This window comes from Balaenoptera borealis (assembly GCF_965194805.1).
Source record: "Balaenoptera borealis genome assembly, chromosome: 20".
Classification (NCBI taxonomy): domain Eukaryota; kingdom Metazoa; phylum Chordata; class Mammalia; order Artiodactyla; family Balaenopteridae; genus Balaenoptera; species Balaenoptera borealis.
The window spans coordinates 58,711,601-58,728,798 of record NC_138879.1 but is presented as its reverse complement, the minus strand read 5'-3'; the positions used below and the strand labels follow the sequence as shown (position 1 = coordinate 58,728,798).

Sequence of the window (17,198 nt, the reverse complement as noted above, 5' to 3'; positions counted from 1 at the left end):
GGGCTCGGAGGAATTCAAGACATCCCTGAAGAACTGGCCCCGAGCAAACACTAAAGACACACGCGCATAGGTGCACAGGCACACGCGATGCAGGGGTCCTGTCTCTTAGTCCATTTTCTTCTCAAAGGAAGACCCCCTCCCCCTTGCAGGGTGCTTCCCCCTCCCCCCACCCCACCCCCGCCTACTTCTCTCCCAGCAGCTACTCCCACACGTGGTCCCTTCTTCAGGGCCCCTGAATGCTGCCCTGTGCCGGGGATGAATGTGAACCCCTGAGTTTGTCCCGAAGTGCAAGCAGATCACCTGTGACGTCCCAAACATGGGACCAGCTCTCATCAGGAAGCTCGAAGCCCCAGGACAGCTGGCCCAGGTCTTTGCTGGAGAGGATTTAGAGAAGTGGCCTGGGCGGGGAGAAGGGCTGGCAAGGGCAGGAGAACGAGCGAGCAGCCAGGACTCCACAAGTTCCAAGGCTCCCCTTGCAGATGGAGCTCCAGAAGGACCGTCCTGGGATCCATCGGCCCAGTGCCACTGAGAAGTGCACACAAGGCTGACTGCAAGATTTCCCTCCACTTCCCAAATTGTTTCTTCGTTGCTCCATGCGTGACTTGCTTTAATTTGGTTAATTTAGTTAGTTATGTAACAAGTGCCCATGAACTCACCGTCCAAAACAAAACAAGCCAAGCCAGACCTATGACAACAGCTGACATTTCATCGTAGGGTTCCCTGTATCCCATCACCCTGACCCCCTGGCCTTTCTCTTTATATTATTTTAACATTTCTCTATATAATGGAAACATCAAACACACCCAAAGCTGGAGAGACTAGTGAATCCACATGTCCTTGTCCAGATTTTAACTTTTCAAATCATGCCCAACTCTTGTTTTACCCATTTTCTCTGTTTCCACGTTCTTTAGGTAGTTGTATTGCATTAATGTGATCCTAAAGGGTATCTATTTTTAGTTTGGTATCAAATAAATAAATAAATATATAATTTATATATATATATCAATCTATATAATGATATATCAAAGAATATCTTGCTCTGTGTAATTTTTTCAGAGCTACTGTTTTCACTTAGTACTGTGTTGGTAAGAATCATGCCAGTTGCCACCTGTCACTGTAGTCTGTCCCTTTGGTTGGTGTGTCATGGTACACTGTATGAATGTACCTTGGTTTATTTCTCCACCCTCCCGCTGACGGCCATTCAAGTTGTTTCCAGCCTTTTGCTACTGGGAAGAGTGCTCTTATGATTATTCTTTGACGTTCTTGTCGTACCCCTGGTAGAGCTCTAGAAGTGGAAAGGTTTGGCTTTAGGATTAACAGGGGGTTGTTTTCCACCAAAGTACTGCCCCACCCTCAAGACTGTATGAGAGACCCCTCCCCCATCCACATCCTCTTCTCCCTAATGCTGGTTATTGACAGGCTTATTAATTTTTTCCGATTACTCTGCCAATTAAAGTATTGGGCTGGCCAAAAAGTTCGTTCGGGGTTTTCTGTCACATCTTATGGAAAAACGCGGACGAACTTTTTGGCTAACCCAGTGGAATGTCATTGGGGCCTTAATTTGCATTTCCTCAATAACTGGTGTCTTAGCTTAGGCTGCCAAACAAAATACCATAGATTAGGGTTTGGACTTGCTAGGGACTTGTCACCCCCCCCCCCTTCTTTCCTGTTTCCCCCTTTGGGAATGGGAATGTCCATTCTAAGCCCCCCAGTCTATGGCATTTTGTTATGGCAGCCAACTAGGACAACCAGTGATGCTGGATAGCTCTTCACCTGCTTACTGGCCCGTGCATCTCCTTTTCCGTTAAATGCCTGTTCACCTCTTTTGTCCATTTTCAATTGGGTTGTTGAATTTGTTTTCTACTGTCGCTATAACACATCCCCACAAACTTGGTGGCTCAAAAGAACATAATTTTATTAAGTTACAGTTCTGGAGTCAGAAGTCTGACATGGGTGTTACTGGGTAAGATCAAGGTGCTGGCAGAGCTGCGCTCCTCCTGCAGGCTCTAGGGGAGAATCTGTTCCTGCCCCTTTCCAGCGTCTAGAGGCACCTGTGTGACGTGGCTCGTGTTCCCCTTCAGCAATCACATCACTCTGACCTCTGACTCTGTTGTCACATCTCTGCTCTCTCTGACCCTCCTGCCTCCCTCGTAAAAGGACCTGGAGATGACATTGCCCCCTGCCCAGAAGTTCCAGCATCATCTCCCATCTCAAGATCCTTCACTTGGTCATATCTGCAAAGTCCCCTTTGCCATGGAAGCCAACATACTCAGTGGTTCTGGGGATTAGGGCGTGGACATCGCTGCGGACCACTGCTCTGCCTGCCACGCTTGTGCCCGTGCCTTTTTCATGGCTGATGTGAGAAGAGCCCTGACCAGGATGGAGGAGCAGAGGCCAGTCCCACGTGGAGGCCAGCGCTGGCTGCACCTGCTCCGCACCCTCTCCACCGGGCCCCTGTAGGTGTCTGGGGAGAGAGCAAGCCCCCGCCACCGCAGACCCTCTGAGCCACGGGCCACGGGATGGTCCAGGTTCCCAGGTGCCAGGAGACATACCTGCCTCCTGTGTCCTGACTGTGCTTCACTTCTTCCCGACATGTTATATTTTCCAAAGCGCTTTCCCATCCACACTCTCCCTTGGCTCTGACGCTGTCACAGGCCGAGTGCAATGGGGTGACTGTGCTGGAAGCTTCCCATCTCAGCGCTGAGACTAGCATATCCCATGCTCCTAACCCCCAACCTGGGGTTCTTCCTAGGATGCCGGGCTTTAGGGGAGAGACCCAGGTGACTTGTGAGGGGGCCTGGTTCTAGCCTCCCCTATCAACTGCCACATGGTGAGAGCTGCAGGGTCACGGGGCAGGGCTTAGAATCACACAGGCTTGGTCTAAGTCTGTGCTCAACCACTTACAGCTGTGTGACCTTGGGCAGGTGGTTTAACCTCTCTGGGCCTTGATGCCTCTTCTATAAAAGGCGAATATTGATTGTACCTGCATTTCAAGGTTATTATGAGGATAAAATGAGATCGTGTGTGTTACTGGCTTACATAATCCATGACATATACTACACTTCATGAATGGCAGATAGAAAGTTTAATAGATGACTACAAAAACAAACAACCTGATTTAAAAATGGGCAAAGGACTTGAATAGATGTGTCTCCAAAGAAGATGCATGAATGGGTAATGAGAAGATGCTCGACATCACCAGTCATTAGGGAAATGCAGATCAAAGCCACAATGAGATACCACCTTATGCCCATTAGGATAGCTACTATCAAAAACAAAAACAAAAAATAGGAAGTTTCAGGGAGGATGTGGAGAAACTGGAACCTTTGTGCACTGTTGGTGGGAATGTAAAATGGCGCAGCCAACATAATGGGAAAAAGTATGGTGGTTCCTCAAAAAATTGAACATAGAACTATCACATGATCCAGCATTCCACTTCCAAGTATATACCCAAAAGAATTAAAACAGATATTTATACACCCATGTCCATAGCAGCATTATTCATAATAGTTGAAAGGTGGAAGCAACCCAGGTGTCCACTGATGAATGAACGGCTAAACAAACTGTGGTCTCTACATACAATGCAATATTATTCAGCCTTAAACAAGAAGGAGATTTTAACAAAACAGAAGCAGAGTCATAGAAACAGAGAACAAACAAGTGGTTGCCAGAGGGGAGGGGGTGGAGGGAGGAGAGATATAGGTGAGGGAGATTAAGAGGTACAAAGTTTCAGTTGCAAAATAAATGAGTCAAGGGTATGAAATGTACAGTGTGGGGAAAAGAGTCAATAATTATGCAATGTCTGTATTGTGACAGATGGTAAGTAGACTTATTGTGGTGATCATTTTTAAATGTATAGAAATATCTGATGACTATGTTGTGGAACAGGAACTAACATAGTGTTGCAGGTCAATTACACCTCAAAAACAAACAAATAAACTCATAGAAAAAGAGATCAGAGTCGTGGTAACCAGAGGCAGGGGGAGGGGGGAAAGGGGAACTGGATGAAAGCTGTCAAAAGGAACAAACTTCCAGTTATAAGATAAATAAATGCTAGGGGGCTTCCCTGGTGGCGCAGTGGTTGACAGTCTGCCTGCCGATGCAGGGGACACGGGTTCGAGCCCTGGTCTGGGAGGATCCCACATGCCGCGGAGCAGCTAGGCCCGTGGGCCGCAACTACTGAGCCTGCGCGTCTGGAGCCTGTGCCCCGCAACAAGAGAGGCCACGATAGTGAGAGGCCCGCGCACCGCGATGAAGAGTGGCCCCCGCTCACCGCAACTGGAGAAAGCCCTCGCACAGAAGTGAAGACCCAACACAGCCAAGAATAAATAAATAAATAAATAAAAATTAAAAAACAAAAAGCTACAGAGTCATACAGTATTTAAAAAACAAAATGCTAGGGATGGCATGCACAACATGATCAAGATCATTAACCCTGCTGTGCGTTAGACAGGGAAGTTATTCAGAGAGTAAACCCTAAGAGCTCTCGTCACAGGAAAACTTGTTTCTATTTCTTTAATTTTGTATCTCTATGAGATGATGAATGCTCATTAAACTTCCTGTGACAATCATTTCATGATGTGTGCCAGTCAGATCACTATGCTGTCCACCTTAAACTTACACAGCGCTGTATGTCAATTATATCTCAGTAAAGCTGGAAGAAAACAAAGAAGGAAATTCTGATACGTGCTAAAGCATGGATGGACCTTGAGGACATTAGGCTGAGTGAAATAAGCCAGACACGAAAAGACTATATGATTCCACACACCTTAGGTCCCTAGAGTCGGCCACTTCATAGAGGCAGAAAGCAGAAGGGTAGTTTCCAGGGGCCGGGAAGGAGAGGGATGGGAGAATTAGTGTGTAATGGATACAGAGTTTCAGTTCCGCAAAAAGAAAAAGTTCTATAGATGGATGCACCATAATCTACTTAAAATGCCACTGAACTTTACACTTAAAACTGGCCAAGGGCTTCCCCGGTGGCGCAGTGGTTAAGAATCCTCCTGCCAATGTAGGGGACACGGGTTCGAGCCCTGGTCCGGGAAGATCCCACATGCCGCGGAGCAACTAAGCCCGTGCGCCACAGCTACTGAGCCTGCGCTCTAGAGCCTGCGAGCCACAACTACTGAGCCTGAGTGCCACAACTACTGAAGCCCGCGCGCCTAGAGCCCCTGCTCTGCAACAAGAGAAGCCACTGCCATGAGAAGCCCGCGCACCGCAACCAAGAGTAGGCCCTGCTCGCCGCAACTAGAGAAAGGCCGTGTGCAGCAACGAAGACCCAACACAGCCTAAACAAACAAACAAATAAATAAATAAATAAATTTCTAAAAACAAAGCAAAACAAAAAAGAGCTGTCCCTTCCAAGGACTTCAACAGACATTTCTCCAAAGAAGACAAATGACCAGCAGGTGTGTGTAAAAATGCTCAACATCACTAATCATCAGAGAAATACAAATCAAAGCCATGGAATATCACCTCAACCTGTTAACATGGTTAGAATAGCCAAAAAAACCAGAAAATGGCAAGTGTTGTCAAGGGTGTGGAGACTTTGGAGCCCTCGTGCACTGTTGGTGGGGATGTGAAATGGTGCAACCACTACGGAGAACAGTATGGAGGTCCCTCAAAAAACTAAAAATAGAGCTATCATATGACCCAGTAATTGCCCTTCAGGGTATTTACCCAAAAGAATCGAAAACAGGCTCTCAAAGAAATATTTGCACTCTCATGTTCAGATCATCATTATTCACAATAGCCAGGAGGTGGAAACAACCTAAATGTCTGTTAATGGCTGGATGGATAAAGTAAATGAAACCTATACATGCAGTAGAATATTATTCAGCCTTAAAAAAGGAAGAAATCCTGTCATGTGCTTCAACATGAATGAATCTTGAGGACATTCTGCTGAGTGAAATAAGCCAGCCACACAAAGCCAAATACTATATGATTCTACCTATATGAGGTACCTAGAGGGGTCAAACTCATAGAAACAGGAGGTAGAGCAGTGGTTGCCGGGGGAGGGGAGAGGGGGAAGTGAGCAGTTGTTGTTTAATGAATAATAGTTTCAGCCCTGCAAGATAAAATGTGCAAGAGATTTGCTGTACAACAATGTATGTATAGTAACAGCACTGTACTATACACTTAAATATTTGTTAAGCAGGCGCATTTCATGGTATTTTTTTTAACCACAAATATTAGTAATAAAAGAAAGCGCTGTCCCTTCCCAGTCTTAGGGCAGCCACGCCCTCCCCTGGGTCCCACCACTCCACTCATCCCATCTAGAACCACCTTCCCTCCCCACCCCCCTCTCTGGAAACTGAAGCTTAACTCATTGATCTGCTTCTCCTTGGGAACCAAGTCCTGCGTGGAAGCTTCCATCAGGTGCCCCCGATATTCAAAGAAACCGTAAACTGCTCTCCCTGCCCCGCTCCCCAAAGGAGAGACTAGACGGGCCCTTCTCACAGGAGAAGGAAATTGCCTTTTCCTTCTTCCGAGTTGCCTCTAGTTTGTGGTTTACTTATGCAATCAGTGTTTGAGTGTGTGCCGTGTGCTAAGCGCTGTGGTGGGCTGTGGAGACGTGACAGTAAACGAGAAGGACAGCACCTTGCCTCAGGGAGTTTACTTCCCAGCCAGCACACAAGGTAAACTTCAGAAGGTGTCAAATGCTGTGATGAAAATAAACAGAGGGATATGACAGAGTCATGGAGGTGCCCTGAGGAGGTCCTTCTGAGGAGAGAACGCTTGCCTTGAGACTCAATGTGAGGAGAATGGAGCCAGGAGGGATGGCACTCCAGGCAGAGGAAATAGTTTGTGCGAAGGTCCTGGGGCAGAAAAGAGCTGGGCACGTCCGAGGAACACAGGAGGCTGGTGGGGGCCGGGGGAGAGTGGCATGGAGGGAGGGGGAGGCGTAGCTGGAACAGGTGTGTGCACGGCTTCCTGGAGCAAGTAGGCTCAGGAAACTATTAGCTACTAACATGCAAGTAGCTCCACGAAGGACAGCGCCTAAGGACATCCTTGGGTTCTCCGAGGTCTGTAAACTGCCACCTGCACAACTCTAGGTCAGGGCTTCCCGAACTTGGGCATGCACTTGAGCCACCTGGAGGGGGCTTGTGACGATGCACAGGTGGGCCTCATGCCAGGGCGTCTGATTCAGGAGATCTGAGTGGGGCGCAGAACTTGCATGTTGATGAAGTTCCCAGGTGATGCCGATGCTGTCAGTCCTTGGACCACTTTGAGAATCAGGCTCTAAGCAAGTTACTGATTCTCTGAGTCTTTTCTTCACCTGTGAAATTGCCCTTCTTTCCTGGTTGATGTTACCATCAAGTGAGATAAAGCCCTTTGTAAAGAATAAAAAAGACACACAGAGGGAATGATCAACTTAACGTTTAATCATCACTCCATCCGTGTGTGTTTCCTTCACAACCTACAAGGAACGTTCGCACATAACGCTGCAGCGAGTGCCTTAGGAGCAGCGGCTGTTTTACTGCATCGACCGTAAGTCTGGCTGACTCCCGGACTACGTGCACGCTTGAGCCCCACTGGGGCCGGAGGGGACAGACACCGGCCTGGCCCTGCCCGGGGGAGCCTGGGATGCGCTCCTGCCGTCCACGCCACAGACACAGGCTGGATGACCCCCAGCGTCTGTGGTTATTTTTGTTAGCCCTCATCTCCTCCCACTCCTCTCCAAGAAAAAGCCGTCCCGTGAGTCAGCCGGAGGCCACGGCTGCTCGGCGGGTAGCTGGGCGCTGAGGGACAGGAGGAGTGGTGATGCCTCCTTGGGCTTTGAAGAGAAATTCCACAGACTCACAGACTCCCAGAACCTCGGCCTCTGGAATATGCGCATACGATATACATTTGGTGTGTATATTTTTTATTTGTGTTCACTCACAGGGTCAGCAAATATTTGTTGAATATCTGCTACGAAGCAGGCTCTGAGGATACAGCCGTGACGAAGTAAAGTGCCCCTTTCATGGAGTTTATGTGTGTCTGATATTCACTCAGGGAACATACCGAAAGCCTCCGATGTGTCGTGAAGTTTATAGCCTGGCAGGGAAGACAGACTTGTAGTCACATAAATGAAGCAAAGTGTAATAGGGCGTGTGATGGAGGTAAACACAGGGTTGGGGACAGAGTCATGAAGGAGGAAGACGGCCCTGAGGCGGCGTCCCGATAAACTGGTTATTAAAGGCGGTGGCATTTTCGAGGTTGTCTAAGGGGAGGCCTTCTGCAAAGAGGAAGCAGCGTGCTGTAGCCAGGCACATGGGGCACCGGCAAGTGGTTCCACAGAGTTGGAGTAGCGGGTGCCAGGGCTGGAGGGGAGGCTGGAAAGGGCGGCAGGGGTCTGGCCATGGAGGGCCTTAGGTGACCGGGGCGTGGGGCTTAATCCTGCCTTCAGGGTATCGAAGGGTTGAAGAGCTCAGGTCAGAGAGAGCGCTGGGACAGGGCTGTGCGGTGTGTACTCTGGAGGACACGTGTGGAGAGAGCCAGTAGGAGGGCAGGGCTGGAGGTGAGGAGAGGAGGCCGCACGAGCGGGTGTGAACAGGGGTGCAGCTGGAACAGAGGCAGGACACGCAGGCTCAGAGAGGGACGCTGAGGACGCAGGACGGACAGGCTTTGGTTACAAGTTGGATGAGGGACGGGAAAATGCCGAGGGAGAGAGAAGCATCTAGAGGAGTGAGAGTGTGGGGAGAAAATGACTTCTGTCCCGCACACGTGGGGTCTGAGATGCATATTGAGAGAGCGCAGGACCTAACTAGACATGTGAGGTCGAGAAGCACCACATTTAGAAGTGACTGAACCCAAGTGAGTGATGAGGTCGGGATGAGGACGCGGACGGGCAGATCAGTGGGCACTGCGTCGTTTAACATGCTGGAGGGGACGGGGGTGAGCCTCTGAAAAGAACTTGGAGGTGAGGTCAGAGGAAGACAGCAAAGGAGGAAGAAAGAGGGTTTTGGACCACTGTTGTGGAAGCCAAGGGTGGAGAAAGTTCCAGAAAGAGCAGTCAATGGTGGCAAATGCTGCAGACAGGTCCCCGCAAGGACTTGGGAATTTGGGTTCAAGAGAGTGAACTGAGCCCCTGACAAGAAATAAATATTTATGGAACGAATGGGAACGACTTGGGAGGTGAGACTCTGAACACCATCTCCAAAGGGCGATCACTGTCTCATGGGTTCATGCCCTTCTCATTTTGACTCTTCTGTTTGTACCAGAAATCCCCTTCTTCCCGGTGATCAGTGAAAGAAATAAAAGGGGATTACAAAGGAGTGGGAAATTACACTCGAAATTAGGAGAAAACACATGTTCAGTTCTCAGAGACTTGAAGGAACTTCTACAAGGGGTGATGCAAACGAGCAGATTCCATTAAGAGCCTGCAGACATTTAGGTCATCACACACAGAGGACAAGTGGAATAGCCCTCAGCAAAGCCCCGCACGCCCGAGCTTCGGCAGAAGCAATGCTCTCTTGCACACGTCACGCCAGGGCCATGCTAGGCACCAGGCTCAGTGAGGACACTGCAGGGACCAAGACAGACAAGATCCCGGCCCTCAGGGGGCTTGCATTCTAATAGGAGGGATGGACAATAAACAAGTAAACAGATAAACCAAGTAATCACAGAATGCAATAAATGCTATGGATGAAATAAACTAGGATGAGCCAGGAGAAACAGGAGAGCGTTAAGTGAGATAGATGGTAGTCGGTTTATCTTGCTGAAAAATTTCCAGCTCTCAGTCACAGAGCAGACTTCACGTGCCATCGTATTTTATGACTGATCACACCTTGCACAGTTAGAATTTTCTCCTGTCACATTTCAGACAGCACTCACTGGCAGTGGTAGGAGCTGGGGTAGAGGCCGTGCGGAAAACAGTTCTGTGACGTGCTCTCCGAGGCTACAGCCCGACCCCCTGGCTCAGAGCAGCAGGGCTGGGGAAAAGATGGGTTGCTGGGCAGGCGAGCAGATCTCCACCGAGTAGAATGTGTGTACGTTCACTGCTCATGCGGGGACAGCCCTGTTCCTTACTGCTCCCCGAGCACACCCCACTCCAGCCACAGCAGGAATGCTCAACCCAAGTCCTTCCCGGAGTTTCTCGAAGTGAGGATATGTGCTCAAGGATGAAGATGCCTTTTCCCTCCTGTGTGAAGAGGCTTGACCACAGAAATCCAGAACGAAGCCAACACCCCCAGAACAGTGGAGGCGAGAGGTGGAGGAGGGGAGCCCCGCTGCTCCAGCCGTCTCTGGGGCAGGTCCACCCTGCTGCTTTCACTGTGGTTTGGTTTCCTCAGCCTCTTCCTTTTGTTGCCTAAGCTGGTCCCCGTTGAAATTCTGTCATTGGCAACTCAAGCGCCCCAATCCTTACGATGCGGCCGAGGTCACACAGAGCTGGGATCATATCACAACGTGTTCTGGAGTCGAGGTTATGCTGAGCAAAGCAGGGTCCCTGGCAGTGGGCTTTGACAGTTAGGGGAGGGGTCCTCATGCTAATCCCAGGGCAAAGATTCCCGCCATGGTTGCCTCACTCACAGGTCTCAGCTTCCTAAGGCTCCTAGGGCCAAAATGGGCTTTTGGGGGAATGTCTGTTTTTAGCTGGGATGAGCTAAGCTGCTGTGACAAACAGACCCAAAGATGCTTATTGGCTCAAACACAACAGAAGTTTATTTCTCATTCACATGCCAGACTGCAGCATGTGCTTTTAGCTGATGGTGGCTCTGTCCCATGGGATGATTCAGGGATCCAGGATCCAACATGTGGCGCTACCACAGCCTAGCTGTCATCTACATCTTGCCAGCAGTAGGGGACACACATCACTTCAGGTCGCATTCTATTGGTGAGAACTGGTCACACGACCACACTGAACTGCAAAGGAGGCTGGGAAATGTAGTCCAGCCTCGCACCTTGCTATAACCCCCATTGCTACAAAGGGAGAAGATTTTGTTGGGCAGAAAAGTTTGACTTTGAGAGGACTAAATGGAGGCACTCAGGTGTTCTTAATCTTGACACTCTGGATGTTTTAACTGGACAGTTCTTTGAGGGTGGGAGGGAGGCTGCCCTGTGCATTGTAGGATGTTCACCAGCATCCCTGGCCTCTACTCACCTGATGGCTGTAGCATCCCTCCCCCCACTCCCCCACAGTCCCAGTCATGACATCAAAAATGCCTCCACGCATTGCCAAAGCCCCTGGGGCACAAAGTCACCACGGATTGAGAAACACTGCTCTAGACACTGAGAGCAACGTCAGACTCTGTCAACCAGGGAGGAAACGCAGTGAAATCACCTGCTCTCACTGTCACTCGGGAATCTCACGGCGTGGCTGCTGGTCTGTGCTCACGAGGCTGACAGACAGATCAGCTGAGGTGCCGACTTGAAGTTTCACAGAGGAGTGAACGATACGAACCCCAGCCCCGAGACTCCTGAGCACGTGATGAGAACGATGTTAGGAGATTCTGCAGATGCCCGTCACAGCCAGGGCAGCATGCAAAGACATGCTCTAAGTCTTTTCACTCAATACAAAGCCCAAAATGGCACTGGCTTGTTTGCAAAGAACAGGCTTTCTGAATTATTTGGTGCTGATTCCCTGAAATTGATGCGAGAAATAAGATTTTTTTGATACCTTCTCTAACAGGAGGCCATATTTGTAAGCCCCTGGTGAGTTCTTGCTCTGGATGGACGTGGTGAACTAGGGCAGACCCTAAGAACATATCTGTTTGCAGGAAATGGGCTGCCCTGGAATATCAGTGAGAATTCCTTGCAGCCTGCTGGAAACCAGAAGTGCTGCCATCCAGCAAAGCATGAGGACGTCTATGGTATGCTTTATCTCCTAGAGACCCAGCAGTGCTGTGCTGACTTCACAGGAAACAGTCTTCTGGCTGTAGCGGACGGGGATTCCTTCACATTCCACGGAGAACTCTGGGACACGCTTCAGGCTGTGCGTTGTCGTCCGCAACAATGAGCCTAGGCTTGTGTGTAGCTGCCAGTACAAACGTATTAGTTTCCTGATTCACTGGGAATACGCAAGGCTCTTGAATATTAAATAAAACTGGTTACATAAGTCTTTTATTTGAAATGAATACAAGGTCATAATCAATAAAGCTCAGTTTGAAACACTGCTGAGAAAAATGAATAGAGACGTTTTCTCTGCTGCTGGAGTTGCACAAAGTAGCAGGTTTATGTCAGCCTGAGGTTTGTGTGCAAATAGCTAAGCACTCCTTCGGATGATGAGCAGTTTGGGTCTGAATAAGCATTTGATGCCTCACAGACCCATGTGGAGCACTCTCTCTGAGCAGGCTTGAAAACACTAGGCTTTTCTGGCTTTTTACCAGTTGCTATTTAGTCTGGAAATAACAATGAAAAACAGGCTAACCAATCTGGTGTTGCTGAGGGATGGTTCTCACAAGCCCAGAGCCCTCTGGGGTCTGGCCCTTGCCTCCTTCTCGAGCCCTGGCTGCTGCTGGCCCCGGCCTCCTCATGGCTACCAATGCAGCAGGACATGCCAGGCCCTGCACTGCCCAGATTCTCTCCCCAGCAAACTCCAGAGCTCGATGACCACTTTGCCGGGTGTCGGGATTCAGGTCACGTGTTACACTTTGCAGAAAGGCTTCCTGACTTCCACTGGTCTCTCAAGAAGAGCTGGCCAGTCACTGCCCAGTGCCCCTCATGCCATCGACAGGCCTTTATCACCCAGGGCACTTTAGAGCACTTTACTCCCCACACTGTGTGGCTGCCTCGCCCCTGTTCGACCACGAGCTCTGAGGGCAGAGCCTGTGTCTCATTCCCCTTGGGAGCAGCAGTCCTAACACAGGATCTGGAGAAGGCCTGTTCAATATGAATGATCGAACAAAGCAATGAACAGTAATTATGCAGCAGGTGCAGAGGCTGTCACGTGGCTCTTCTTGTTTTAAAAATTGTGGTAAGACCGCATGTGCAGAGGCCCGAGGCCCGGTGTGTTCCCGGCACAGCGCTGGGGCAGCTGCGGCCCGAGAGACAAGGCGGGAGGCAGGAAACAAGCCCATCTCAATAATTAGTGCGACACAGAAAACCTGATGTCACCTCTCTAGATTGTCCCAAGCCAATTACTTTCCCAGCTGTACTGCGGATTGATCTCTCCAGCCTCTGCGCAAACCAAGATTTGCCTAACAATGGCTCGTCCAAGTTCAAATACGGCCGGGCTTCTGGAAGTTTTTTGCAAAAGCCAAGCACACAGTCATCATTTCATGGGCTGGCGTCAGTGCTGAGAGTGGGGTTCCGACCTGCAGAGGAGCGGAAGGTTACTGGAGAAAATGGCAAGCTCAGGATCTGGCCACGCCTCAGGCCTTTGCCTGAAACCCGTCCCAGGTGTGGGAGTTCTACCACTACCGGCGGGAGGTGGTGCAGAGCAAGGAGCCCAACGCCCGGCACCTGGCCATCACCGAGTGTGAGGCCCGGCCGGACCGGCAGGGCCAACGGGTTGTGGTTGTCACCCAGAACATCAATGAGCTGCACCACATGGCTGGCACCAAGAACCTTCTGGAAATCCATGGTAGCTTATTTAAAACTTGATGTACCTCTTGTGGAATTGTGGCAGAGAATTACAAGAGTCCAATTTGTCCAGTTTTATCAGGAAAAGGGGCTCCAGAACCTGAAACTCAAGATGCCAGAATCCCAGTGGAGAAACTTCGCCGGTGTAAAGAGGCAGGATGTGTGGGCCTGCTGCGACCTCACGTGGGGTGGTTTGGAGAAAACCTGGACCCTGCCATCCTGGTGGAGGCTGACAGGGAGCTGGCCCTCTGTGACTTGTGTCTGGTGGAGGGAACTTCCTCTGTGGTCTACCCTGCCGCCATGTTTGCCCCCCAGGTGTCTGCCCGGGGAGCACCAGTGGCCGAATTTAACATGGGAACCACCCCAGCCATGAACAGATTCACGTTTCATTTCCAGGGGCCACGTGGGACGACTTTCCTGAAGCCCTCACTCCTCGTGAAAATGAAACTGTTTCTTAATTGCCCTGAGGAAGGAAGAAATCACAGCACATCTAAATACCAGGCCACCAACAGGAGAAACAGTCTTGTGGATGGTGAGCTGAATACTGAAAGGTCTGAAAATATCGTCTGGAATCCAAACTGCTGATAAGTGATGGGGACTTAGAAGCAACACTAGTAAACATGTTTAGAAGGAGAAGTCACAGAATTTCTCAAGTCAATTCATGTTATTTGGTTTGAACCTAAACATAAGATACCTCTGATGTGTTTGGTTGGTTACTGGGCGGGAAACAACTTTGTAATTAGATTGTCTAAAAAAAGTAATTATCCTGATTGTATTTTTGCTATTTGGGCAAAGATGGAAGTAGAGGGGTAAAACCCTGGTATTTGTGATTTCTGTGCAAGGGTTGGTGGAAAATAAAATCCCTTTCTACAGCAAAAAAAAAAAAAATTGTGGTAAGATACACATAACATAAAATTTACCATCTTCACCATTTTTAAGTGTACAGCTCAGAAGTGTTAAGTACATTCACAGTGTTGTGCAACCAACTATCACGCATGTCCAGAACTTTTCCATCTTCCCAAACTGAAAGTCTACCCACTAAGCACTAACTCCCCACTCCCCCTCCCCCAGCCCCTGGCACCCACCCTTCTACTTTCTGTCTCTATGAATTTGACAGATCCACATTTTAGGGACCTCATATAAGTGGAATCATACACTATTTGTCCTTTCGTGTCTGGCTTATTTCACATTATGTGTCCTCAAGATTCATCCATGTTGCAGCATGAGTCAAAATTTCCTTCCTTTTTTAAGACTGGATAATATTGCATTTTGTGGACAGATCAGATTTTGTTTATTTACTCATCTATCGATGGACACCTGGGTTGGCTCCACCTCTTGGCTACTGTGAATAATGCTGCTGTAAACGTGGAAGTACAAATACCTGTCCGAGTCCCTGCTTTCAGTTCTTTCGAGTATATACCCAGATTGCTAGATTATATGGTGATTCTGTGTTTATTAATTTTGGGAGGAACATACATGCTATTCCAGGCTAGCACTTTACACTCATTATTTCATTTAGTGCTCATGGTAGTTCTGGGAGGGAAGACAACTATTATTCCTTTCTCAACAGATGAGGAAATGAAGGCAGAGGGCGTTAACTTGCCAATTTCATAGTCAACCAGTGGCAGAGCTGGGACTGAGGCTCACAAATTCCAAAACCCATGCTTTTGAGCCCAAACCCATATTTGCTTTCTTCCAGAAGGGTGGGGGGCTCCCTCACTCTGATGGGCGAAGGACCTGCCTTGGGTTGAGGGAAAGGACCTTCCTAAATAAGAGGCATCCTGCTTGTAGGTGGTCACCAAGGTTAGATGTGTCCAGCTTTACCCCAGTCCTTCACAGGCTTGGATATTCTGTCATGAGGCTGTAACATGTCCTCTGGTGTTATACATCCTAGGATGAGACCGGCTAATGAGCTCATACTCAAGTGTGGTAATTACAAATTCACTGATTCAACTCTCAAAAACAACCTGGTTGTTGTGTATTCCTCTTAAGTGATGACTTAATATGGATAAGAGGTCATTTGAATCCGGAACAGATCTCTCAGATTTTGTAATCCAACCTCTCTTTTAGTGGTTCAGGCATGAAAGAGAGAGTTGGTTCATAATTTACTAAATCATTCAGAAATAATCTACCTGCAATGAACTTTCCCCATCTGTCTCATCAAAGCTGATTATTTGGTAAATTGTGGTCAGCTCATACCCATATACATCACTGCATCAATAGACACAAAAATTCCCTTGCTTAGTAGCCACTGGATGTAAAGACTTGGGGCAGAGAAGAAAGGCCAGGGATAAGACGGAGAGTTCATGCTTTGATGTACCTTCTCTGTTCCAAACATACAGCAGTGACAGATAAAATATTGAAATAGAAAACCTAGATATGTATACCTAGATAAACTCAAGGATAAGATGAGTATCTGAAGATAGAAAAGATCCAGCAGAAAAGAGATAAATACTCCCTTCGCAGAAATGCAAAACAGAGCAGACGGCAGCCTGGGGCGTGCTGTGCTCTGACCAGAAGTCAGCAGAACTGACTGCAAGTTTGATCCTATGGGATAAAGAGAGCTAAAAATGTTCCACACAAGGCTCACCGCTGGAAGTGAGAGGCAGAGTAGGTCATGAAAGGAAGTTGGGAAAAAATAAACAACTATTGCTGATCGCCACCTGGGGAGATGGCATTTCCTAGACCGTGAGACTGGAGAGGTAGGGACACAGAGATGAGCCTCACAACCAAGCCTCCAGTTGGTATACTTCCTGGTTCGGCGTGACTCTGAAACCACCGTGGGACAGGGGAGGCCTAAAATGTCATTGTAGGACTATGGCTTAGCCAGGGGTCAGGTGCAAGCAACCATAAAACCACTAGGCAGGGCGGAGCAACTAAGCCCATGCGCCACAACTACTGAGCCTGCATTCTAGAGCCCGCGAGCCACAACTACTGAGCCTGCGTGCTGCAACTACTGAAGCATGCATGCCTAGAGCCCGTGCTGCACAACAAGAGAAGCCACCACAGTGAGAAGCCCACGCACCGCAACGAAGAGTAGCCCCCACTTGCTGCAACTAGAGAAAGCCGGTGTGCAGCAACAAAGACCCAACACAACCAAAAATAAATAAATGAATGAATGAATTTATTATTTTAAATAAATAAATTTAATTTAATTTATTTATAAATTAATAATTTATTAAAAATAAATTATTAATTTATTATTATTTTAATAATTTTTTATTTAAAAAACCCACTAGGCAGGGAAGTATGAGCCCAGGGTGAGAGAGAGAGAGAGAAAAAAAAAGCTTTCCAAGAAAATAAAAAATTGGAAGGTGAATCTACTCCAAATTCACACTTTGCAACAGACTGATAAAGACTTCAAAATAAGTATACGTGGCATGCTCAGAGAGATACAAAAAGGGATAACTTCCATTTTAAAAAAGAACAAGAAAAATTTTTAAAAAGCAATCAGAAATAAAGCAGCAACAGGTGATGTTAAAAAGAAACAAATTGAAATCTTCAAATCTTGGAAAGAGAGTCACTGGAATTTTTTAAAATTACTCTACATATGGGATAAGCTTGATACTGGACAGACTCAAAGAGAAAATCAGTGAATGGAAAGAGAGACAAACTAAAAATGAAGCACAAGGAGATCAGTTGCATCTATTTTTGGGGAAAAATCGACAGCCCGCGCACGTGATCTGCTTGTCACC

General features: G+C 48.2%; 1 pseudogene across 1 annotated transcript; it reads left to right on the top strand.

Annotated features, from left to right (window-relative positions):
* The first annotated feature begins 13,134 nt into the window (after positions 1-13,134).
* Positions 13,135-16,727, top strand: LOC309618228 (NAD-dependent protein deacylase sirtuin-5, mitochondrial pseudogene; annotated as a pseudogene). Its single transcript has one exon. The product of its transcript is annotated as an NAD-dependent protein deacylase sirtuin-5, mitochondrial pseudogene (transcript).
* The last annotated feature ends 471 nt before the right edge of the window (positions 16,728-17,198 follow it).